This window comes from Phoca vitulina, unplaced genomic scaffold, assembly GCF_004348235.1.
Source record: "Phoca vitulina isolate PV1807 unplaced genomic scaffold, GSC_HSeal_1.0 scaffold8, whole genome shotgun sequence".
Classification (NCBI taxonomy): Eukaryota; Metazoa; Chordata; class Mammalia; order Carnivora; family Phocidae; genus Phoca; species Phoca vitulina.
Genome location: NW_022589711.1, coordinates 58,009,007 through 58,035,768, shown reverse-complemented (window position 1 = coordinate 58,035,768; position 26,762 = coordinate 58,009,007). Strand labels below are relative to the sequence as shown.

Here is a 26,762-nt window from a genome sequence, read left to right as displayed (position 1 = left end):
AGGTGCCCCCGAAAGTTTTTAACCAGTTTTGTGATTATGTAAAAGGATAACTGTGATGATCTAGACTGAGGGGACTGGGACCATTTTGTTCAGAAAATAGAAGAATTTGGAAGAGTTGGAAAAACTGTAGGAAGCACAGTTGTTGTCTGTTATTTGAGGTCAAGTGAGAGAAGGTATAGAACTAGTCAGCAGGGGAGCAGGTTGTGTCCAGAGGCAGTGAACTTTGGGTCATTAGGGCTGTTTAAGCAGAGTTTGAACATCAGGAATGTTGTAGAGGGGATTTCTTATTGTATGGGAGATTGTACTAGATTATTGTAAAGGTTCCTTTCAAATCCTAAAATTTTTTAATACTGCAATGAAGTGTTTATTACAATATGAGTATACATTCTGTTATCCCTGTCTTTAAATACTGATCCCTACTTATCCACTCATCATTTATCCACCAACCTCAACTTCCATGTAACCAGAAAGTAAATTTAAAAATTACCTGAGCTCCCAAATTATAAGACATAAAACCCATACGCTTTTTCTTAGGTCCTTACTCAGTTTATTGACTTTTTTAAAAGATGGTTCTTTTTCTTTTTTTTTTTAAGATTTTATTTATTTATTTGACAAAGAGAGACAGTGAGAGAGGGAACACAAGCAGGGGGAGTGGGAGAGGGAGAAGCAGGCTCCTCACTGAGCATGGAGCCTGATGTAGGGCTCAATTCCAGGACCCTGGGATCATGACCCCAGCAAAGGCAGACACTTAACCGACTGAGCCACCCAGGCACCCCTAAAGATAGTTCTAATAGGCTTAATTAACTGGTATCTAACTCCACAGTGTACTAGAAGCAGCAAATTGTGAGTAGGCCGAGGGCTAATATAAGTTTAATATATATTAATGCTAATAATGGTGTTGGCATGCTTAAACAACCTTTTTTTATTATACAAGTGATCCATGTCCACTTGACAGAAATTAGAATATAGGAATATATTTTGGGGTGATGTGAATATATATATCATATAGGTAACTTTATTTCTCTTTTGGTGATAGATTTGTGATATCACCAAAGAGAAATAAAGTTACCTATAATCCCCTACCACTGTTAATATTTTAGTGGCATGCTTTATTTTTAAACTCCTTGACATTCCTGCAGGATGTTACTTCTGAGTAGTGACTGCTGAAACTGATTCTACATTACTCCTGTTTGGAAACTTAAATTAGTCACTATACTCTCTGATCAGAATATCAGAAAATGAAATATTATGACATGGCACAATGCTGATTTGAAAAAAATGTTAGTCCTGGTCAATTTTGTTGCATTGAAACCAGTTTTATAGAGTAATGAGCATAGGTTGATACTCTAGAGCCAAAAGGCCTGAGTTTGAATCCTAACTCCACTATTTACTAGCCAGGTAAACTACCAGAATTTCTTAATTTCTACATGCCTCAGTTTCTTCATTTATAAATTGAGGATAATAATAATAATATCAAATTCATGGGATTCTTGTGAGGATTATGAATTAATCTGCATAAAATGCTTAGAGTAGTGCCCAGCACAAAGTATAGACTCAGTATGTATTAGTTGCTATTGTTATTATTTTTAATTTTTTTTAAGATTTATTTTTTTATTTTAGAGAGAAAGACAGTGCAAGTGGGGGAAGGGGCAGAGGGAGAGAATACCCAAGCAGACTCCCCGACGAGCGTGGAGCCCAATGTGAGGCTTGATCTCACGATCCATGAAATCATGACCTGATCACGACCTAAATCAAGAGTTGGTCACCCAATGGGACGCCTGGGTGGCTCAGTCGGTTAAGTATCTGCCTTTGGCTCAGGTCATGATCTCAGGGCTCTGGGATTGAGTCCTGCATTGGGCTCCCTGCTCTGCAGGGAGCCTGCTTCTCCCTCTGCCTCTGCCTCTCTCTCTGTCTGTCTCTCATGAATAAATAAATAAAATCTTTAAAAAAAAAGAAGAGTTGGTTGCCCAACTGACCGAGCCACCTAGGCACCCCATTATTATTAATTTTTAAAAGCTTAAAGTTTTCTTGGAAAAAAGGCAGGTTTATAGGCATACATAAAATAAAAAGAAACAAGTCAGAATGAGCACAAAAGTAGGCATTGAGATTTAGTATATTTATTTCATAAAAACCTGTAAAGTGGTCTGAATTTTTCCATTGTAAGGAAAAAGAAAAGTAAGAAAGTCTTTTTACTTTTCTCCCTTGTTAAATATTTTCAGACCATAATATTCCTAGTTCAATTTCTCTCTCTACCCCACAAAATCAACTTTATTTTATGCTGTCTCTTCCAACAAATATTTGGCCATGCTTTCAAAGATCAAAAGCCCTTTAAGACAATCGAATATCATGGATAGTGATCAGAGAGATTACAGAAATTATCATTAAATCAGTTTCTCTGACTATAGCCCAAGGTGGTTCTGTAAGAAGTTTGAATTCTGCAATTTAAAGCAAATATTAATCAAAGAGATAAGCCAGTAAACATATTAAGCTATTCTATACACTCTGTCTTTTAAAATCTTTGTTTCCTTTTCTTTTTCTTCTTTATTTCATTTTGGTTTTCTCTTTCTATTCTTTCAGCATGGTATCTGGTAGTCTGATTAATTATTGGCCAAAGAGTTAAAGCTTTTCAAAACCCTTAAAAAATTTTATTAGACTTGCTGGTAGAATTTTTTTGTGTGTTTTGTTTTGTTTTAAAGCATCAAGTACAAGTTTTTGAAGACCCTGGGGCCTACCATCATTATGCATTCAAGATTTGAGTTTGAATAACTTCATCAAGACTTAGATCCTCTTCAAAAGCCTCAAGTCTCATCTGCATTAAAGCTCTCCATTGAACCCTCTCACAAAAGTAAAAGCTTACAGGGACTAAAATCCACTAATACATTCCATTTTATATCCTTTCCTCTGATTTCTCTTCAATTTCTTTGGCCTTTAGAGTCTTTCATATTGCTTATGTTTCTTTAGATTGGAGCCAAGGAAACAGTGCCTTCCAAAAGAACAGATGTCCCGTGGCCCTAAGTTTTCATCGGTAGAGAAGCATAAACTTGGTATAAGTTTACAATCAGGTCTTTTGTTGTATCCTACAAAAACTTGAATCAACAATAAGAAACGAGAATGAAGTGGTAAAAATATTTGAGGTCAGATTATACCATCAGTGGTTTAGAGAAAAGAGCCCTCCACCTAAAAGTTAATGGTTCTTATTATCTGCCTGGGAAAGTCACATAACCTCTCTGGACCTTAATTTCATCTGTAAAGTAAATCTGATATTATTTCCCCTGCCTACCTCACAGGGTTGTTGTGAGGGTCAAATGAAATAATATATATAAAAAGGACTTTTATATAAAATGTACAGTATAGACATAGAGACCTGTTACAAGTCATTCCCTCAGCTCTTGGGCCTGGGAAGGTAGATGATTTAAGCACACTGAAAGCAAGCACCATGTCCGGGCTGGATACATGGGAACGAGGAGGCTGTGTTAATTTTTGGTTTCTCTGAGTACACAGAGTACTTTCGTGGGCCAATTCTAAGAAGGAGGAAGACTATACATTTCCCTAAAATCTTAAGTTAGCATTTATAATGCTCTAGAGCAATTATATGCTGTAATTATATTCGTGGCTTGCAACCTTTGTTTACAAGTAGTGACCAGCTTTTTTTTTTTTTTAAATGAAGGAGCATAGAGCAGAACATTTCACACTGCATCCCACCTGGTAAGAGTAAGTATGTTTTCGTTATATGTATGTGTGAATGTGTGTGTGTTTGTGTTTGTGTACTTGGTCGTTAAATAAAATATTTTTTTTTTCCCTATGAGTTGCAGTCGCTGATCCAGGTGTGTTATTTTAGTACTAATGCTTTCCTACACATTTGGGTTCTTAGGAAACTTTCTTTTCACTTCATACCACTACTGCTTGTGACAAAGGAATCAATAATTAGTATCAGTTTGATTTTTGGTCTAATTAATGAGATTTTGGAATTTCAGAGCACAGAGGTATTTTATTTAGTAATACCATCCACTTTGACACCTAGACTATTAAAACATGTAAGGTTGGTTCAACCTCATACTAGTAGAAAGATTGTATCAAATGTTTTTTCTTTTAATTTTTTTTTGCTTTTATTTCTCTGACCTAATGGAAAAAACAAACAAACACACAACTCCCACTTAGTTTAGCAATGTTTGAGGACTCCGTGGAGAATGGCTATAGAGAATATAGTTAGCATGACTAGGAGTTTGATGGTCTCTAGAAGAGAAAATGCCAGTTTTTCTTTCTCTGAGTAACTGGATTTATCTTTAATGATTTAAGATAAGTAAGTCACTGGTATTAACTTATTCAGCTGTTTCCCTAAAAAAAAGGTATCCACCTTTTTGGTGACAGCATTGGTTAGGAATAAGTGGTTTTTCTAGTGTCCATGAACAAGAGGGAATGGCTACTTCCAGGGGTTAATACGTTCCAGTTCTTTGGTGAAGAACTAATTCTTCAGTGCTGTAGTGTACTGAAAATTTATATTCGGTGCCTTGGGATTACTTACATAAGCTTTGATAGAATGCTGTAGAAAATATTGATGTTCCCTGCTTACAAATTACATAAATCTATATAGTACTAGCAACATGAGTATTTACCAGAAGATTCAACAGGTAGAATCCAACTGGTTCATTTTTCTGAACAGCCACAGCCAAGTTTCATACATTGGTAGAAACAGAACAAATTGCCTAAATTGTGCAAATTGAGACTCTTTTGTGTATGACAATTGGCAGCAATGGCGTAAAGGCTTATTAGATATATGATCAGCTTTTTCTTGTCCCTCCCCCCAAAAGGAATCATATTGGAATATTTCTTCTCTTGGTGAAGAAGATAGGATCTGTCTATCCAAAAACATCAAGAAAAGTAGCTGGCAACCTCAGCTATTCAGGACCTTCTTTCTCAACTCTCATGACTCTAATCCATCATCACATTGTCTTTCCTACTTCCTAAGTACCTTTCAAGCTATCCATGTCTTTCTGTTTCCGCATCCACTACACTTATTTACACTCCTGTTATCTTTGCCCAGACTTCTACAATAGCTGTTGATTGACCTCCTGTACTCACTTCCTCCTCTAAGCTCATTGCTTTTAGAGTCATCTTTAAAATATACAACTCTAATCTCCTTGAGCTCCTGCTTTAAACTGTTGGTATCTTATTGCCCTTAGACTTCAACCCCAACTCTTTAGGCATTCTTTGCCTGCTTAGCTCCAGCTGCAGTGGTCTTCAATTCCCTGAAGATGCCTTTGTTTTTTTCCTCAGGGATTTTTGCAGGCACTTTCTGCTTGATGTGTTCTTGTCCCTCTTATCCCTCTTCACTTAACTTGCTCCTACTTATTTTTCCAATCTCACTTTAAATATTTTTTTCTTCCAAGAAGCCTTCCCCTATATCCCAGACTAAATTAGACCTCCCTTCCTCAATTTTCTTTCCAAAATCACCAAGTTCTTCTCATACCTAGTGTAGTTGTAATTACTTGCTTAATCATTTGTTAATATTCTCACCCATAACACTAAAGCTTGGACTGATGTGTCTTTTATTTACCACTATATGCCCAGTGCTTAGGAAAATCCTAGTAAATAGTGTGGATTCAGTAAGTATTTGCAGACTAATGCTTCCCACAGCTACCACTCTTTTCATTTAGACATTTCAGGTACTGTACATTCTTCTAGGTTATGTAACTTCACTTCAGAACCTTCTAGTTGCTTCTCATCTCATTCCATTTATTTATTTATTTTAAAGATTTTATTTATTTGAGAGAGAGCAGGAGAGAGCAAGCAGGGAGGAGGAGCAGAGGGGGAGGGAGAAGCAGGCTCCCCACTGAGCAGGAGCCTAACTCCGGGCTCGATCCCAGGACCCTGGGATCATGACTTGAGCTAAAGGCAGACATTTAACTGACTGAGCCACCCAGGCTCCCCATCATCTCATTCCATTCATAAGCCAAGTCCTTATGATGGTCCAGGGCCTTACCTGATCTGCCTTTGCTCTCCCGTCGTCTCTGGATCATCTGACAGTCCACCTCAGCCACTCTGGTCTCCTAGCTGATCCTCAGAAATGCAAAGCTCTCATCTGCCTTAGGAACTTTGTACTTGGTACTCCCTGTGCCTGGGATGCTCTTGCCTTAGATATCTATGTGGTTTAAGTCCTCATCTTCAGATCCTTCCGGTCATGATCTGTCACCTCAGTAAGGCAGGCCCTCTCTGACCATCTTATTTAAAAATTGTAACCCATGGCATTCCTTTTCCCCTTCCCTGCTTTATTTTTCCCGTGGTCCTTAACTCTGACTAACATACTATTCACCATTGTTTCCCCCAGCTTCCAGAACAGTGCCTAACACATGGTAGGTACTTAGAACATATTTATTAAATGAATGAATTCAACTTGTACTCACAGGTGCATGTTTGGGACAATGAGACCTATAACCTGAATTATTGGGACTTAAGGTTTTTAAATGATTTTAAAAGATGAGTTTATTTTTTTTTTTTTATTTTTTTTTTTTTTTAAAGATTTTATTTATTTTCTTGACAGAGAGAGACATAGCGAGAGCAGGAACACAAGCAGGGGGAGTGGGAGAGGGAGAAGCAGGCTTCCCGCAGAGCGGGGAGCCCGATGTGGGACTCGATCCCAGGACCCTGGGATCATGACCTGAGCCGAAGGCAGACGCTTAACGACTGAGCCACCCAGGCGCCCAAGATGAGTTTATTTTATATCTTACGATGTTCTAACAAATATTTGAAGTGGCTTCTAAAACTGCATATGGTACAATCAGATGAAGACATGAAGAGAACAAAAGAAAGAGAATGTATAGTAACATTAAACTGAGTAAAATTAAGACATAGACTATCTTCCATAATGGTTAAAGGCAGGTTGTAAATTTGAATCATTAAAGAATTAACTTGCTCAGAAATGGTCATTAGACCAGAATCATGAACTTTGTTCTATGACACAGGTCATCACAGACATTGAGTCTTCCACAGAAATGCAGAAAACCTATTAGATTTAACTATAGGAAGTCATGAAATGACTCTTCTAGAGAGAACTTGCTATCTGTATGAGGAAATTCTCTATTGGTATAAAACATGAATAGTCTATCCATAATAAAGCCTCTGCTACATCTTGAGAGAGGACAGTCATGGCTACCAGCCACCACTTACGTTGTGTACAGGACATTTCCAAGGTTGATTCAAACTTAGTAATGGAATATTTGTGAAAGTCCACTGTCAAAGATGCCAATCAGAACATTCATTACTCTAGTTTCTCTGACTCTAATCACGAGATAATATGAGATTCCAGTGGTTGTGGCCTCCTTTTTGAGGTAGAGAATTGGCAACTTAGAAATAGAGTTTTCAGGGCGCCTGGGTGGCTCAGTTGGTTGAGCGACTGCCTTCGGCTCAGGTCATGATCCTGGAGTCCCAGGATCGAGTCCCGCATCAGGCTCCCTGTTCAGCAGGGAGTCTGCTTCTCCCTCTGACCCTCCCCCCTCTCATGTGCTCTCTCTCTCTCTCTCATTCTCTCTCTCAAATAAATAAATAAAATCTTTTAAAAAAAAGAAATAGAGTTTTCATCCTGTAGTATATACATAGATCAAATCACGATGTCATACACTTTAACCAATGCAAGGTTATATTCAATTATATCTCAATAAAGCTGGAAGAAAAAGAGTTTTACACAATCAGTAACTGAATTGGGGTGAAGGATTGGGAGTAAAGCAGGTGAATTAGACTTCAAGAAATCTCACCAATACAGTAACCAAAATGAGAGCTATCTTGTGTGTGTGTGTGTGTGTGTGTGTGTGTGTGTGTGAGTGAAGTTAAATGGGACATTATACAGTACATGCCTTTGTGCTCATGGGATGTATGCTTTCCTAATTCTATTTTGTCTTCTTCGTCATTTAAAACTGAGTCTGAGAATTGTGGAGCTCCCTGCAGGTCAGAGATAAAGCAGGGGAGGTGGGTGGGCGTGGACTGCAGGTCTTGCAGTTAACTATAGGACTTTAAGAGCTGGTATTTTGAAGCAAAAGATGAGACTGTTTAGCTAGATGGGATTCCACTGGCAAAGTGTGCTCTTCTTTGACTTTTCCTTCTTTTTTACCTTTCTCCTTTCAATCTCTGATCCGGAGATAAACAGTACTTTTGAAGTAAAATCTTCTGTCCTGCTCTATTTTTTAGGATTGAAAGAGGAGATCTAAACAACATCAGACTTTCAGAGAAATAATGAAAATGTGTATTTTTTTAAAAAAATCATTTATGTTCTATATATTTCAAAGAAAGAATATGAGGAGACATAATAATTCCACAGAACCATTACAATGGATAATTCTTATAAAGGAAAAGTGATTTTTACCAAAAGCATTATGTAGAACATGTGGCTGACTAATGATCATATTGGGTTATAGTTAATCTATAAATCTACATCGTTCTAACAAAAATATATTAACTGAATGTACTTTACATATTTTATTTATTTGCTGGAACTTTAGATTCATTTTTAAAGAAATCAAGTATCTTTTCATTTTGACATTTGATGAGTAACAGAAAATCTGAGGACAGAACTGTCAGTGTAAAAATAATGCAAAGGTCATATCTTCCAGCATGCAATGGTATAGAAGCAGAAAGATCTTGTTTTCAGTAAGTGTTGAAGTGGCAGAAAGAAAATATCCTCCAACTTCTTTCCTGACACAAATTTTGCTTACAGTGAGGACAAAGAATATGTCCACACTTTTGACTCAATATTTCTCAAATGATGTTAGAATGCCTGACACAGCTAAAAGAGACTCTGTAACCCAAAAGGGTTCAGAATTGACATAAGTTTGGAAAATGTTGCGTTTTTTTGAATATTTATTTATTTATTTTATAAAGATTTTATTTATTTATTTGACACAGAGAGAGAGAGAGACAGCGAGAGAGGGAACTCAAGCAGGGGGAGTGTGAGAGGGAGAAGCAGGCTTCCTGCCGAGCAGGGAGCCTGATGCGGGGCTCAGTATGGGGCTCGATCCCAGGACACTGGGATCATGACCCAAGCTGAAGGCAGACGCCTAACGACTGAGTGAGCCACCCAGGCGCCCCGTAAAATTTATAATGCAAATTAGTATTTTACAAACTTAGGTGTGACCAGAACCCTTTTTTGCCCAGAAAATCTTAATAACCCTTGGAATTGTGTTTCAGGAAATGCTCTTCTGGATTTAAAAATAAATTTAAAACATATATACATATAAACGTATTTTGTTGTATAATATATTCTACAACAGTATTTGATATACTTTAAAATAAAGTAAATAAGTTCTGATTATCAATAAAATTTTTATCCAATATTCCTTGGTGAAGATAGATGTTAAAATTACTCCAAAATTGGTACATGTGTACTAAATTGAATATGTCGTCATTAAATAATTTGTACAGTATTGACATAGATAATCACTTAAGTTTTCTGGAAATAAACATTATATATTTGGTCTCCAGTATATCACACCCTTTGGGCTTTCCTCCTTCTCTGACTATTCCTTTTAGTCTTCTCTATTGGTTTCTCCTCATTTTCTTGACCTCTAAACACTGGAGTGCCCTAGAGCTCAATCCTAAGACCTTATCCTTTTTTCTACCTAGACTCATTTCTCTTGATCTTACTACTCTCAAGGCTTTAACACCATCTTTACTTGAAAATCTTTATCTCCAGCTTAGGCTTCTCCTCTGAACACCAGACTTGTACATTCAACTGCCAACTTAACATTTCCATTTGTATGCCCAATATTCATCTCAAACTCAACATGTTCAAAATTGAACTCCTAATCTTCCTTCCCATCAAACTTCTTTTTAGGTTTTCCATCTCAGTAACAGCAAAATATTTTGTTGAGGTTTTTTGCATTAGTATTCATCAGAGGTATTGGTGTGTGGTTTTCTTGTGGTATCTTTGTCTCATTTTAGTATTAGGGGAATGCTGGCTTCATGAGTCTGCAATTTTTTGGAAGAGTTTCAAGATTGGTGTTAATTCTTTAAATGTTTGGTAGAATTCTTCAGGGAAGCCATCTTGTCCTGGGTTTTTCTCTGTTGGGAAGTTTATGATTACTGATTTAATGTCCTTACTAATTACAGGGCTGTTCAGATTTTCTATTTCTTCAAGATTCAGTCTTGATAAGTTATATGTTTCTAGAAATTTATCCATTTCGTTCTCTTTTTTTTGGTGCAAATTGGTGGTTTTATTAAAGCACAGGGACAGATGATCCAATTTGTTGGTGTATAATTGTTAATAGTACTCTTCTGATTTTATTTTTGTGGTGTCAGTTGTGGTGTCTCCTCTTTCATTTTGGATTTTTGTTATTTGAGTCTTCTCTTTTTTCTTTGTGTAGCTAAGACTTGTCAATTTTGTTGATCTTTTCAAAAAGTCAGCTCTTAGTTTCAGTGATTTTTAAAAATTTTTCTATTCTCTATTACTGCACTAATTTTTATTGTTTCCTTCCTTCTGCTAACTGGGTTTAGTTTGTTCTTATTCTAGTTCTTTGAGGTATAAAGTTAAGTTATTGATTTGAGATCTTCTTTCCTTCCTTCTTTTCTTCTTCCTCCCTCCTCCTTCTTCCTCCCTCCCTCCTTCATCCTTCCTTCCTTCCTTCCTTCCTTCCTTCCTTCCTTCCTTCCTTCCTTCTGTAGGCTCTACACCCAGCGTGGAGCCCAGTGCAGGGCTTGAACTTACAACCCTGAGATCAAGACCTGAGCTGAGATCAAGAGTCTGATGCCTAACTGAGCCACCCAGGCACCCAAGATCTTTCTTCTTTTTTAATGAGGGCATTTACTGCTATAAACTCCATTATTAGTACTGCTTTTGCTGCATCCCATAAATTTTGGTATGTTATGTTTCTGTTTTCATTTGTCCCAAAATATTTTCTAATTTCTCATGTGATTTTTTTCTTTGACCCATGGTTACGAGTGTGTTGTTTAATTTCCACATATTTGTAAATTTTCCCATTTGTTTTCAGCTCTAGAATTTCTGTTTGGTTCTTTTCTATACTTTCTGTCTTTGTTGATATTCTTGTTTTGTTCATGAGCCATTTTCCTAATTTCCTTTAGTTGTCTGTGCTCTCTTATAGCACATTGAGCATCTTTAAGATGACTATTTTGCGTTTCTTGTCAGGTAATTCATGCACTTCCTTTCCTTTAGGGTCAGTTTCTGGAGATTTATTTTGTTCCCTTGACTATGCCATGTTTCCCTGTTTCTTCATATGCCTTCCTTATTTATTTTGCTGGAATTTGTGCATTTGGAAAAACAACCACCTCTCTCAGTTCTGTGGACTGGCTTCATACAGGGGAGGACCTTCAGTAGTTAGCCTTACTAAAGATTCTGAGGCCTTCTCAAACCTAGTATGGACATGCACTTTCTCTGGGCTTGTGTATGTGCCTTCCCAATTAGAGTTCTCCAGTTGTTTTTATAGGAGTTGGTCATCTATTATCTATTGCTCCCTCTGGTGTTCGTCACTGATATTGCAGGTTTTCTGGTGCTGCCCCTTGCCTCTGTGCTCTCCCCTGTACTCAGCCTCCCGTAGGCATCCAAAGTATGGCTACTTTCCTTAGCATGCCAAGTCAAATCAGTCTTTCAGGCAGTCCCCCAAATATCTGGAACATTGAACAAACATTCTGCTCTTATCCTGATGGAGAAGCTTTGAGTTGGGTGCTTACTCCTGATCACGCTTAAGTGTGTCAGCTTGGGGGAAGGACTCTAACAGGCGAAATGAAATCTTACCCATTCGATGTGGCTGTTCTTGGCTTTGAGCTTGCCTGAGATACTACAGCTTCTTAACTGGTTTTTGAAGGCCACATACAGGCTTTTTAGACCATATATTGTTTTTAAGTTAGTGTCTGTCTGGGGGAACTAGATCTGGCGTTTCCTATTCAGCCATCTTGCTGACCCTCTATGGGGAAATGAGGCCTGGGGCTTCCATGTTTTCTCTTCTAATTAGGATTCTAGTCATGTTGGATTAGGGCCCACCCTATTCCAGTATGACCTCATCTTAACTTGATTACATCTGCAAAGAGCCTATTTCCAAATAAAGTCATATTCACCAGGAATTAGGACTTCAATTTATCTTTTGAGGGGAACACAGTTGCACCTACAACAGCCTCTATCAGTGCTCATAAAAGATTTGAGGGCAAGATAGGAGATTAGAGAGAGCCGCCCTGTAGGACACATAGTTTAAAAACCCTACCCGGGGTACCTGGGTGGTGCAGTCAGTTGAGTGTCTGACTCTTGGTTTTGGCTCAGGTCGTGATCTCAGGGTTGTGAGATTGAGCCCTGCCTGGGGCTCGGCGCTCAGCATGGAGTCTGCTTACAACGCTCTCTTCCCCCTTTCCCTTTCTAAAATAAATAAATAAATCTTTAAACCAAACAAATAAATAAAAACCCTGTCCACTTTACCAGTCGTTATCTCATATGAAGCAAAAATCTTAAGCCACTGGGGGAGGGACAGGAAACTCTTCCTTTTTCAGGGTCCAGGCAAAGATTCATTGCTTCTGAGAGTAAGGTAGAAGCAAAAGCTCTCTGTGCTGGGGAGGTGTAGGAAACTCTTCACCAGTAGCTGCTGCTACCTTGTGGTTAGTGTGGGACCTGGGGTGTTGGAGGGTTTTTTGCAGTACTTCCCTATAGATACAAGGCCGAGTTTCATGGCCACGCGGAGTTGGGGAGGGGGTGTAGAAAGCCCCCATACCCAAAGCATAGGATATAGGGCCTGCCTAAGATTGAGGCTGGACCAAGAGAACCAAGACACTTAACACCGAGTAACAAACAACAGCAGTCTGCCTCTTTGGGAGGGGCAAGGATGCAGGGAAAGAACCCGTTCTGTGGCATAGACATGCAGTGGCTTCTGAGAGCTGAGTGTGGAGCAAGAACACTGAGTAAAACCAAGTATCCTAGGTTCCACACGAAGCACAAAGTAGCAGTTGCTCGCTGCTGGAGGAAGATGCGCAGAAGGGAACTATAGCAACAATAAAACCAGCTCGACTACTGACTAGATTATTTCTCTTTGGAATTTCAATTTACCTGCTTGCAGGACCGAAAAATAGGCATGCACATTTCCAAGAGTTACTATTCTTTTACCCAGTTCGTATGATAATTCTATAGGCAATGTGTGGCATTCAAAAATTTTAAAATATGTGAAAAAAACAAGCACCCATTTTTAAGTTACAAAGCAATGAACAGACCCAGACTGAGAGATGACTCATGTTGGAATTCTCAGACAGGAACTTTAATTATGATTAATATGTTAAAGAATCTAGTGGAAAAGGTGGGATATTCGCATGAACAGGTGAAGAATTTTAGCAGAGAAATGTAAACTATAAAAAAGCAGAAGGAGAAAATTCAGACATGCTTTTTTTTTTTTTTTAATGTGGTGGCCCTTCATACTTGCTGCAGTAATTCTATTAAAACGTTCATTGCATCACTATTTTAAAAGAAAAAGAAAAAAGGAAACAGCCTAAACATCTATTAAGAGGAAAATGGATGAATGAACTTTGTTGGACTATTCATTCATTGGCATAAATTCACCAATGCATTGTAGAGCTTCCCTCAACATGGGTCAATCTCAAAAAAGAATGTTGAGTAAAATAAGTTTCAGGGGTGCCTGGGTGGCTCAGTTGGTTAAGCGTCTGACTCTTGATTTCCACTGAGGTCATGATCTCAGGGTCATGAGATCAAGCCCCACTGCGGCTCCGCACTGAGTGTGAAGCCTGCTTAGGATTCTCTCTCTCCCTCTGCCCTGCCCCCCACCACTCGTGCGGCCCATGCACACGTGCACTCTCTCTGTAAAAAAAAAAAAAAAGTTTCAAAAGCATCTTATACATTATCATAAAGATGAAAAATAGTTCTTCTGGGGGGGATGATAAACACTCAGATTCAGAATAGTGATTAAAGTATTACTGAAGAGAATGGGAACTTAGAAGGGTGCAGAAGCTGTTTGAAAGTTTTATATTTTGGAAAATATCCAATAGAATCATGAAAAACATAAGATAGTGGTGGGAAAAGGGTGAATTATTGTCAAGTTACCTGTGGACTAGAATAGGAAAGCTCTTTAGACTCTTAGGAAGCTCCAGAGACTGGCTCCTTTCTCTACACAGACTGTGGATTCTAACCATGGAGGAATTACCTTACTGAGTTTGTTAATCACTGTATGACAGGCAGTGCTGCTATGGTAATGCCCCTATCGGGGGCATGGGTCCCTGGGTTATGGGGGGTAGTATATATTGACATAAAATAATGTTTCTCAGATGGTGCAGTAGAGTGCGGTAATTCCTGAGAGATCAAGACACAGTCCTTAATCTACTACAGTTTACTTCCCCCTCAGCATCCTCTGCATCTCTATCACTGAATTACTACCTGGCATTGTAATTATTAAATTTTTGCCTGTCTAACTAGATTGTTAGTTCTTCACGCACTCATTCTCAAGCACATAGTAGGTACTTAATAAGTGTTTGTGGAATGAATGCAAATGAGTGCCCCTTTCCAAGAGATGCAATAAAATTAGTAAAAAATATGCCGTTATACCTCAATATATGAAATATGTGGCCAAATGGGATCTTTTTCATAACTGATGGCTACATTACGCATTAGAACAATGGTTCTCAAATTTAAACACCCATCAGAATCACCCCAGAGGAGTAATTTAACAAAAAGCAGGTGTGTGTGTGTGTGTGTGTGTGTGTGTACGTGTTTAAACAAAACCACATATTGCTAGGCCTTACCCTAGAGTTTCTGATTCAGTAGGTCTGGGTGGGACCTGATAATTTGCATTTCTAACAAGTTCCCATGTAATGGTGATGCTGCTGGTCCAGAAACAATAAGCTGAGAGAATCACTATCTTATGAAAATCTTGGAAAAAAACATGGAGATACATAATGAAAATTAACAAAATCACATATACCTTTTCTGCATGTATCATTCCTCTGGGAATACTTCCTACCTAAGGAAATTTTTTTAAAAAAGAAAGGAAAAGAAAAGAAAATTATTTAATTAAAACATAAATTTTGTGACTGTGCCCTGTTGCAAATGGAATATTAACCACCTCTGCTTCCAGGTCTTAATCTGTAAAGTGGGGATGACAGCATATTTTTAAACTGGAGGTATCTCCCAGGGTTGTTGTGAGGATTAAATTGATTAGGTAAAGTGTTCAGAACAATGTCTGGCTTAATATATATATTAGCTATTACTGTGTTGTTGCTTAAGAAATTTCAAAACTAACCATAGAAGAGAAAAGAGAGGTCTAAGTAGAAGACATCAATGTGGAATCATTAAGATGAAAGAGGTCAAGAAGAGAAAGCCCTGAACAACAACAAAAAAAGGCACTGAATATATTTTCCCTTATTTGTGAAAATGAAATTGTATCCTAGAAGCCAAAATACTTCTTGTTTTTGCATTTAAGAGTTTACTGTTTGAGGGGTGCCTGGGTGGCTCAGTCATTAAGTAAGTGTCTGCCTTGGCTCAGGTCATGATCCCAGAGTCCTGGGATCAAGCCCCGCATTGGGCTCCCTGCTCGGCGGGAAGCCTGCTTCTCCCCCTCCCACTCCCCCTGCTTGTGTTCCCTCTCTCGCTGTGTCTCTCTCTGTCAAATAAATAAATAAAATCTTAAAAAAAAAAAAGAGTTTACTGTTTGATAAATAACATCACATAAAAATCTTTGCATTGAATGGCTTATATTTTTATTTTGCAAAATGAAAATAACTATATTAGGAGTTTTTTGGTTATAAATATATTTGAGCCAAAATATATTAAAAATCGTAAAAGGTGTTCTTGAAATCCCCTCCCTCCCCCAAGATGCCATTGCTTTTACGAATATTCTTTTTTTTTAATTTTTAAAAAACATTTTAAAAATTTCTTTTAAAAACCTGTATTATTGAGATGATTCCAGGCACTATTATAAAATGGTATAGGGATAGTCTAGGGACAGTGTTCAAATGCAATACCTCCTCTGCTGAACTTGCCATGATATAGTCTTTCCCTATTCACTCTACCCTTCATCTCAACTTCTGAGACACTGATCAATTCTGGAGAAACTCAGGTTATGAAATTTTTCATTTTTATCTGTCCTGAACCAGCTTTTGAGAGCAGGATAGATGACTGGGCTAAAATCCCAGGCAACATAATTGTACTTTCATCTGAAAGTGAGGGAAGGAAGAGCCAAGGGTGAAACTAAGGTGTGTGGGGAAATTTTTTTGTTGGGCAAATCTTTTGTTTCTGTTCTAAATCATCCCCACTGTTGCTTACGACTCTATTTAGATTTTTGGTGGTTTCGAGTTAGTTTTGTAATCGCCACACACTGGAAAAGACAGGTTTCCCCATAAGCCTTTCACAATACATCTGAGAGAACTCCCTCTCAGTGAAATTTGGTATTTTAAAAATTCCAAAATGGGGGTACCTGGGTGGCTCAGTCGTTAAGCGTCTGCCTTCGGCTCAGGTCATGATCCCGGGGTCCTGGGATCGAGCCCCATATCGGGCTCCCTGCTCTGCGGGAAGCCTGCTTCTCCCTCTCCCATTCCCCCTGCTTGTGTTCCCTTTCTCGCTGTCTCTCTCTCTGTCAAATAAAATCTTTTAAAAAATGAAAATAAAAAATAAAAATTCCAAAATAAAGCAAAAATAAAAATGCTTTATATTATCTAGATTTTAAGGTAGTTATGCTATTTGTATAACTAATGTTTATGAGTTTATAGGAATTAATTCTTGGCTTAGATTCTCACTTCAGCCTGATATACTCAGTATTTGACATATTTAAAAATTGACCTGTCTTTGAAAGCTTGAAGCTGTATCAAGGGCACATTTCTTGAATTGGGTAAATATGTGAAGGTTTTCTGTGTATAATTGACCCTATAAATATATAATGCCAAATATGTTTAAATGATTTTTTCTTAAATGGCCTAAGGGGAAAAAGAAGCCTTTCATTTTGTGTAAAGTTTATTGATTCATCTGTTATATAAAACACCCAGGTTCAAGGTGCAGAGACAGATACCACTTGGCATACCTTTCCAGTGTATCATGTGAAAGTAGTTTCTGTTTGAAACTTCCAGATAGATACTAGGGAACTGACGGGGAATTCCAGCAAGGTCATTCACCCATTCAAACTTAAGGAAAAAAAAAAGGGAAAAAATTTGCCTTTGTGTAAACATTAACCTATCTGCTGCTAGGTGGTTTTTTCTTTCTTTAAAGGGAGAGCTCACACTGGACATCTTTTATATTTCAAATCAAAAGTAATAAAATTAATTAATTTAGAGGTTAAGTTGATATCTTTGTGATCTATTATAGCTCTTCTGCATTGGCAAAATATCCAATGCTTACAAAAATGGCTTTCCACTGTCTAGCCCTTAAAATACAAGGAGCCAGAGGACAGGCAGGAATTCTTAAAATGTTTTCATTGTGCTTTCCTTGGTAGTCCTATCAGTTGAAGCAGACCCAGTTCTTGCTCTTGAAGCTTTATAAACTTGCCCTTAAATGACATTGACAAACAGACAGGCATTTGACTAAGCAAACATTGCTGGATATACATGATGAATTAAAGTATTGTCATTTTGTAAATGTCTTTTGTGTGTTCTAAATACACAATGAAACATTGACTGTTTAGAAAATTGCAAGAGGAGTTATTCATCCATAGGCTGGCAGTTAATTCGGTCCCAATTCTTTAAATCCATATTTTAGTTAATGTTAAAATTTGCATATGTGGTACCTCATAAAATGATAGCATATTAAATTTAGTTTTCATTTTAATTATTGTTTAGCTTTTAAATCTTTTATTGTTGCACTCATGTGTGAGTCTGTAGGGCCTTTGTGAAACGTTTGGTGTCTGACCTACAACATCCAGTATAATTTCCTGCTTTCTGTCCCAATTATTCCATGTCCTTCACACTGTTGCAGGGAAGGCAGATGCATTCACTACTTTTGGACAAAGCAGAACTTTTATAAAAGAGGCTTATTAAATATTGAGTAGATACAAAATGTCTATAAAATATCTGTAAGGCTTGTGGAATAACTATATGGAAAACATTTGTTTCCCTGTAACCTAGTTTTTTAAAAAGCAGTATTATCTTTACCTTTAATATCTCCTATATACTCCTCTCTTCTCCCAAACTTCTCTTGCTTCCTCAGAGGTAAAGTTCTGAATTTTTTGTTAATAATTTTCTTACCTTTGTCAGTGTTTTTTTTTATCACATACTGTGAGTATTGGTTAGTTTTATGTGTTTTTGAACTTTATAAAAATGAAATCATATCGTATGTATTTTTCTGGGCCTTACTGTTTTTTTTTTTTTTTAATCGGCATTAGACTCTTAGATTTATCTATGTCAATGCATATAGATATTGCTCATTAGTTTTCACTGCTGTAGAATATTGCATTGTATAAGTATTCCAGAACTTACTAGCAGATGAATTGATTGATAGACATTTGAGATGTTCCAGTTTTTCAGTACTACAAATATTGCTCCTATATATACGTATATTCCTGTCTCTATATCTGCTACGCATGTGCAAGAGCTTCTCTGTCAATGTTTCTCAACCTTTTCCCTGTCATGGCACACATAGAAAGTGATAGAAAATATCTGTTCCATATACTGCATTAAAAGAATGAAGCTGTACCTCTGGCCTGGAAGCTTCTGCTTGGTTGGAGAGCTGAGGAGATCTGTATCTGGGCACACCTGTAGCCTATTCGTTGAGTACCAGGGCACCATGGCATAGCAGTTGAGAAGCTCTGCTAGGGTGTGTGCCTGGGAGTTGAATCGCTGGTTGTAGAAACCTGTTTCAACTCTTCTAGGTAATACCAAATGGCATGGTGGTGTTAATAATTCCATTCACTTGACATTCAAAGTGCTTGTATCAATTCACATTCCATGAATATATATTTAAGATGGAAAGGGAATCCTTGAGAATTCAACCAATCTCATGATTATAAAGGTCAAGTAGGAGAAGAAAATAATTTATTATACCTTAGGATATCAATTCAGATTTGCTTTCTCAAAATATGATAAAGTCAGGGTGCCTGGGTGGCTCAGTTGTTAAGCGTCTGCCTTCAGCTCAGGTCATGATCCCAGGGTCCTGGGATCGAGTCCCATATCGGGCTCCCTGCTACGCGGGAAGCCTGCTTCTCCCTCTCCTACTCCGCCTGCTTGTGTTCCTGCTCTCACTATGTCTCTCTCTGTCAAATGGATAAATAAAATCTTTAAAAAAAAAAAAATATATATGATAAAGTCAAAATTCCTTTACAGGGTGACAGCAGAGAGTTACAGGCCATGGATGATGTTGAGAAGTGATAACATGCCCCCACAGTTGTTATTAATCATGAAAGCCAACAGCCTGAGCTGAAATACTTGTGAGAGCTGTAATTCTGTCTTCCAGGTTTAGTGTTGCATTAGCTTTTTATTTCTTAGCCTTGAGACAATGTATACAAGACACAGTATGAGAGCTTATATGTTACATAACTTGTAGTTTAAAAACCCAAACATTTTGAGAGCTTATATGTTACATAACTTGTAGTTTAAAAACCCAAACATTTATAAAAGAAGCTGGTTTGTTTTGACTGTTCTTAAAATTGATTTTCTTTTAAACAGTAAAAATGTCTTAAGTATCAGAATTGATTAAGATAATAAACGATGATAATTTCTCCATTCAGATAACATTAGACTAGACCTTGATTTTACAAAAATCACCAACCCCACATAGTTTTTCCATGACATTTGCAAGAAGCTCCTGTATATTACGACACTGTTACCGCTCTAATGGCTTTCTCACACAAAAGATAGTAAAAAAATCTTTACTTGGTGGGAAGCATTGCCTTGTGGCCTATACTCCGAAGCTGTTTAAAAGTTGATGGAAAATATCAGAGGAAAGCTTTCAAATTTATGCTTAGCCTGGTATATGATGACCTAATGCCAAAGTAACATTTTAATTTACTTGGCAGAGAATTACATATGAAAACTGTACTTCCCTTTTACTGGTATACTGTGTACTACACATAAGGCAGGATTTTAGTTGTTTTTATATAAATTAGAAGCACAGTCACCAATTCTTGTATTAACGCCTATGTTTATAGTACGTGTGTGTGCCACACATATACACATATAAATTATATAGATGTATATATATGTATGCATGTATGGTGGTGTTGGTTGGTTCTTAGTATGTCATGTATTCATCATTCTCAAGGAGTATTGATTAAGCATTTGAGTATAATTAACACTGTGACTTCCATCTAAGCATGTAATTAAGCTCTAGCTACAGACATAAAGGATAAATAATATATGGTTACATAAATAGCAATAGCAAATAGTGGTAAATATGGTAAACTCAAGATTTTTTGTTCATTATTCTTCTTGGAATGTGAAATATTTATTGTAATTCGCCATGTGAGGCCATAGTTCATAAAGTTATTTTTTAAATTATAGGCATCCTGAATTTCAATAGCAAGGATACATTTCAGCATAGCTGGCCATTATATCAGTGCTTCTCAGATCTCTACCCAAGAACCCCTTTAAAGAAGTGGAGAATGAATTTGTAGCTCTAGAAGTAGGAAGGTGACCTCCTGTAAAGACATTCTATGCTTGAAATTTCGGGATTTGTCTTCAGAGCTCAAATTTTGCATTCTTTGGTTTCAATATATTTTCCTCCAATTAAAACTGATGTTGCATACAGATCTACCCTGTGGTTTCAAATACCTCAGTTTGAGAAGCATGATAATAAATGGAATCCCATTTCCTAAAGGCCTTTAAGTTAGAAGTGCTTTCTTGTAAGAAAATTGTGACTTCTGTAATCCGATTCCATTTAGGCTTTCCTGAAAGTGAAAAAGTTCTCTTGAGCGATCTCCTTTGCCATCATCGATTTCTCCCTTTTTAACTGTCTTGTGGACTTTTGTAGATCCTCATTTTTTGAACAGTGCATTTGATGGAACCCTTCTTCTTTGAGCTTTCTTTTATCTTGGTTTCCAGGAAATTGCCCTATCCCACTTATTCTCGATACCCTTTGACCATTCCTTCCCTGTCTTCTTTGCTACTCCTCTCTTCCCCTAATTGTGTTTCTGTCCCACGGCTCAGTTTTGGCTTCTCCTTTCTCTGTCTCCGTCACCTTTCTCAGCTATCCCAGTTTGATCCTCTCACCAGAACACTCCCCCTGTAATATCCAGATGCCTTTTGGACAATTGAGCTTGGACATTTTAGGGTCAATTCATACTTGGCATTTATAAACTCACTGACATCCCCAGGGCCTTGCACAGAACCTGGCATGGGGAGGGGGTACCAGCAAATACTTACTGAATGAACAAAATGAATCTCATTCCCCTTTAAACAAGCCTCCTCCTCTCATTTTCATCTTTTGTCACTGGTATCACTGATCTTATCTCTGCTCTCTGCTCTTGTAAATATTTTGTTCATTTTTTTCTTTTGAAATATATCTTGTATCTGCATTAGTTCATTTCATTGTATTTTCATGACTTTTACCCCAATGCACCTCATGCCAAGATTACTCCCACAGTTTCCCATCTTGCCTCTTTGGTTCTAATCTCTCCTCTTTCCAAGCCATTGCCACCGCAGCTGCCCTAATAACTTTTTAAACGTTAATTTGTTTCTTCTTGTTGTTTTTAAAAAAATGATTTTTATTTATTTATTTGAGAGAGAGATAGCGCGAGAACACGTGCAAGTGAGCACGAGCTGAGGGGAGGAGCAGAGGGAGAGGGAGAAGCAGGCTCCCCGCTGAGCAGGGAGCCTACCTCAGGGCTTGATCCCAGGACCCCGGGATCATGACCTCAGCTGAAGGCAGACACTTAACTGACTGAGCCCCGCTCCCAGACACCCCAGTTTATTTCTTGTTCTAGTAAATTTTTATTTTTGAGATACTTTTAGGTTTATAAAAAGCTGCAAAAATAATACCTTCACCCGGTTTCTCTTGATGTTAACATCTTTCATAACTATGGCTCATTTGTCAAAATTAAGAAATTAACATCGGTACATGACTATTAACTAAAATCCAGACTTTAAGTTTTCACCAGATTTTTTACTACTGTACTGTTTCTATTCCAGGATGCAACATTGCTATTTAGCACATCTATCAAATTTTTGAATAGTTAATACCAACTTTGGCAAGAATTCAAAAAGGACAAAAGGATATAGAAGTTTCCTTCCTACCTCTGAACCATAACTATCCTGTCTCTTCCCTAAAGACAACCCACTGTTTCTGGCTTCTTGGATATTCTTCCTAAGAGATTCTCTGAGTACACACACACACACACTCACATACACACACTTTCAAACATACACAAATAGTCGCATTCTAAATATACTGCTATCTTTTTTTAACTTGGTATAGTTTCATCACTTTTTATCAGTAACCAAAGTTGCCTTTTTTAAAAATTTCAGGATCCGGGGCGCCTGGGTGGCTCAGTTGCTTAAGCGACTGCCTTCGGCTCAGGTCATAATCCTGGACTCCCGGGATCGAGTCCCGCATCGGGCTCCCTGCTCGGCAGGGAGTCTGCTTCTCCCTCTGATCCTCCCCCCTCTCATGTGCGCTCTCTCTCTCTCTCTCTAATAAGTAAATAAATAAAATCTTTAAAAAAAAAAATTTCAGGACCCTATTGGATATCTGTTCTGCAATTTGATTTGCCAGTTCCCTACTGATTGACATCTTCTACTTTTGCAAATAGTGCTATAGTGAATATCCATGAATATATGTCATTTTACATGTGTATGTTTTTCGTTATTGCTGGGTGAAAGGGTATATGCACTCATAATTTGATGACCAGTTTGCATTTTAGAGAGTTCCCACCGTTTTTTTTTTTTTTTTAAGATTTTATTTATTTATTTGACAGAGACAGAGACAGCGAGAGCAGGAACACAAGCAGGGGGAGTGGGAGAGGGAGAAGCAGGCTTCCCGCTGAGCAGGGAGCCCGACGTGGGACTCGATCCCAGGACTCTAGGATCATGACCTGAGCCGAAGGCAGCCGCTTAACGACTGAGCCACCCAGGCGCCCTGAGTTCCCACCGTTTTATCTTCCATTATTTACCCATAGCCTCACCATTGTGTCTTAATAGACTTTGAAGTTTGCAATTTGATGGGTTAAAGTATAGCTTAAAATTATGTCATTGTACTTTGAATTTGCATTTGTCTTTTTTTTTTTTTAAGATTTTATTTATTTATTTGACAGAGAGAGACACAGCAAGAGAGGGAACACAAGCAGGGGGAGTGGGAGAGAGAGAAGCAGGCTCTCCGCTGAGTAGGGAGCCCAATGCGGGGCTCATCCCACGACCCTGGGATCATGACCTGAGCAGAAGGCAGACGCTTAAGCGACTGAGCCACTCAGGCGCCCTGAATTTGCATTTGTCTTATAATAAGGTGGAGTATCTTTACATATATTTAAGAGCCATTTACATTTTCTCTGGAAAATGTATATGAACTGTCCATATACTTTGCCCATTTTTCAATTAGGTTATTAAAGTACTCATTTTACTTTCTTGCTTTAAGATCTTTTAATTCTGTCTATTTTTGTGATACATTAGGTCGCAGGCCTAGTCCCCTTTTTAAGACTTTACATCATATGTTTCAACCCCAGTTCACACTACTCTCCATAACCACTACCGCTCTGACCAGTCTAGTTTTTATACCCTCCCAAGGGCACACTATGCTCATTCCTTCCACCACACCTTCTTTCGTCGTGTTTCTCCTTTTTCCCCTCCACTTACGTCTCCCCTTCTGAGACAGAAGTTGTCACTTCCCTCAATTGGATAAACTTTCTTTTAACTTCAGGTAGACTTCTGGAAACAATAATTAACTGATAGTTTGTAAACTCTTAAAAAAGGAAATGTTAATCATTAAGAGACAACACCGAACTACCAAAAAAAAAAAAAAGAAAAAAAAACCTTGTTCATATCAAACTAACCACATCTCCTTTTCCAGTAGAGTTCTAGTACGCTGTGGACACATCTTTATTAAGTCATTTTATTCTCTTGATATGTTTGAGAAATTTTTAAAAAGTAAGTTTATGAGAGTAAGTGGTTTTGTAGCTGATCAAACTTGTGTAACTAAAGAGTTTTGATTCATGGATCAATGTCAAACTGAAAGTAATAACAAAACTGTTCTCCATTTCAGAACTCTGTCTTCGATCTTGCTGCTCAATATTTATTTACTAATAATTTGATGAATACATGGGAATTAAATAAATGAAGTTAGGCTTCATAAGGATACTTTCTATGACAGTACAGAGGCATGATTCAACATTATCTTAATAGTTTGGAAGGATGGGCTAAAACCAATAAGGAGAAATTCTTCAATTGAAGTGAATATAAAGCTCTGCATTTTATCTCCAAAATTAGTTGAAAGAAAATGAGGGTAAGTCAGGCAGCTGGCTTGATGAAGTTTGTGTGACAAAAAGTCCACCAACTTAAGAATATAATGTGTTACAATTGAAATCTTCAGTTGCCTTTATTAATTTATAAAATTACAGCATCAGATTAAGGAATTTAACAGTCCCACAATTATTTTTTTCTTCATCAGAATTCATTTGGAGTGTAGTATTCAGTTCTAGGTATTATATTTTCAAAGGAAATTAATTTTGAAATTAAAGTACCTGTATTATTTTTCTATTGCTATCATAACGAATTATCACAAATTTAGCGGACAAAAAGAACAAAACAATGTACTTTTATCACCTTACAGTTCTGAGGTCAGAAATCAACACAGATCTCAGTAGGCTAAAACCAAGGTATCATCAGGGCTGTATCCCTTTCTGGAGGCTCTAGAAGAGAGTCTGTTTTCCTGCCTTTTCCAGCTTCTAGCGGCCCCCTACCTCCCCCTTCAGAACCAGCAGAAGCAAGTCCAGTCCTCACATTGCTTCTCTCTGGCCACAGCTGGGAAAGGCTCATGTGAAAAGATTGGTCCCATCTGGATAATCTCCCCGTCTCAAAGTCCTTAACCTTAACTGCATTGACTAAGTCCCTTTTGCCGTGTAAAGTAACATATTCACAGATTCTGGTGATGAGAAAATGGACATCTTTGTGGGGGACCATTATCCTGCCCACCACTGTTCTTATTGCAGAGGATCACCAGGATAGTGAAGTGGCTAATTGGATAGAGAAGCAGATTAAGAAGAATTGAAGATGATCCCCAAATATGTTGCCTAGGAGAGAATGAGATAATGTTTATAAAGTGATTAGTGCAGTAAGTGCATAATAAATGGTTTCTGCTTCAACGGCTAATGCTACAAATTACAGAAATATAGTAGCTCAGAAGGGAAAGAAGCTTAGGGATGTGGAAGGGGATGAAGCAGCATAACATTTTATCTTGCAAAGAACAGATTTTGGGATCCAAGTTCTCACTTTATTCTTAGGGAAGCAGGTGGTTTCAATGTCAGAAAAGAACTAAGTTTAACAAGAACTCGGTGTTATTCCGCTACCTGGTAAAAGAGGGAGAGTGGAGGTGACGGGGACTGTGGTAGAGAAGTGACTTTCTGGCCTCTTTTTGCCATGACTGCACAATGTATAGGTTCTGAGGAGGAGAGCAAACTTATGAAAGGGAGAAAGCACGATTTTTGAAGCTCAGAGGACGACTATATTAGTTTTTCTCCCCCAGGAACATATGGGAAAAAAATGTCCTCTGAAACCAAAGCCCCGCCATCAGAGATGATGAGATTTTTTTTTTTTTAAGATTTTATGTATTTATTTGACACAGAGAGACACAGCGAGAGAGGGAACACAAGCAGGGGGAGTGGGAGAGGGAGAAGCAGCCTTCCCGTGGAGCAGGGAGCCCGATGGGGGGCTCGATCCCAGGACTCTGGGATCATGACCTGAGCCGAAGGCAAACACTTAACAACTAAGCCAGGTGGTCAAGCAGCAGTTAAATTAACAGACCCTCCCACCTCACTCCCGCTGGGTGGTAGCTTCCAAGGCCGCAGTAAATGTGTATCAGTGTGAACCTGATCCAGAAACAGCCAGGAAGGGAACAAAGTTTAGTCTGTGAGGAAATAGGCGGCTGCCGGTAGTTTCATGCTGTCTGTCCAGATTTCAGCTTGCTGTGGGGTAAGTAATTTTTTAAAAATATATTCGAATATAAAAAGATTGTGGGAATAATTCCCATCTAAGATTAAATTAAGGTCCTGCCGGGTGCTAAATCTTGTGTAAGTAGACCTACTTAAAAGAAAATTTCAGCATTTCACAAGTAGTTTTATTTTAAAAATGAAAAGGAAAACCATGAAATTTTCAGCAAATGTTCTGCTAAAACAGGTCCTGCTTGCATAAGATGGTTTTTAATGTCTTGCCTTTGGTTAAGTGAAGATGTTTATGGTCAGAAAATAAAAGTGAGCAAATATGTATCTGGTGCCCAGAGATTATTTCTAGGTAGTGCTTAGATTTCTCCCTCATGTTCTTTCCAGCTGCTTTTCCTTTAGTTTAGGTTCATGTTACAAGTTTATGGTAGCAAATATGTAATACTTTCAGATAGTTAAACTGGAGGTTTTGTGGTTCAAAGAAATGAAATGAATCAGAATAAAGTAGAACTGAATACAGTGTAATAAGCTGTTGAGAGCCTAGATTTAAGAGCAGCATCATGTGTTTTCAAAGAGGAGGAACTTTGTGAAATAGATGTAAATGGCAAGCAGCTTTAGGAATTTTATGTGACTTTAAAGAAATCTGTTTTTAAGATTTTGACATGTGTACTAATTTTCCAGACTAAATTCCCAGTACAATGGCATGTAAAATAAATTTCCTATATGAAATTGGAATTGTTGTATCTCAGCTGTTGCAGTTCTATGTTGAGGTAAACAGTCCAG

General features: G+C 37.8%; 1 protein-coding gene across 10 annotated transcripts in view; it reads left to right on the top strand.

The window, feature by feature from the left end:
• The window catches only part of MAP3K13 (mitogen-activated protein kinase kinase kinase 13), a 165,235-nt gene that overhangs the window by 4,974 nt on the left and 133,499 nt on the right, over positions 1-26,762 (top strand). Inside the window, exons 3-4 of one of the 10 annotated variants that reach the window (XM_032406983.1) lie at positions 2,697-2,845; positions 3,668-3,711. The exons of 2 other annotated variants lie outside the window; for them this stretch is intronic. The gene's annotated coding sequence lies outside the window, so the exon portion shown is untranslated. Of the gene's footprint in view, positions 1-2,696; positions 3,712-25,761; positions 26,014-26,762 lie in introns of those variants that run through there. 7 more of the 10 variants (XM_032406981.1, XM_032406980.1, XM_032406985.1 and 4 more) reach the window with 7 other exon arrangements.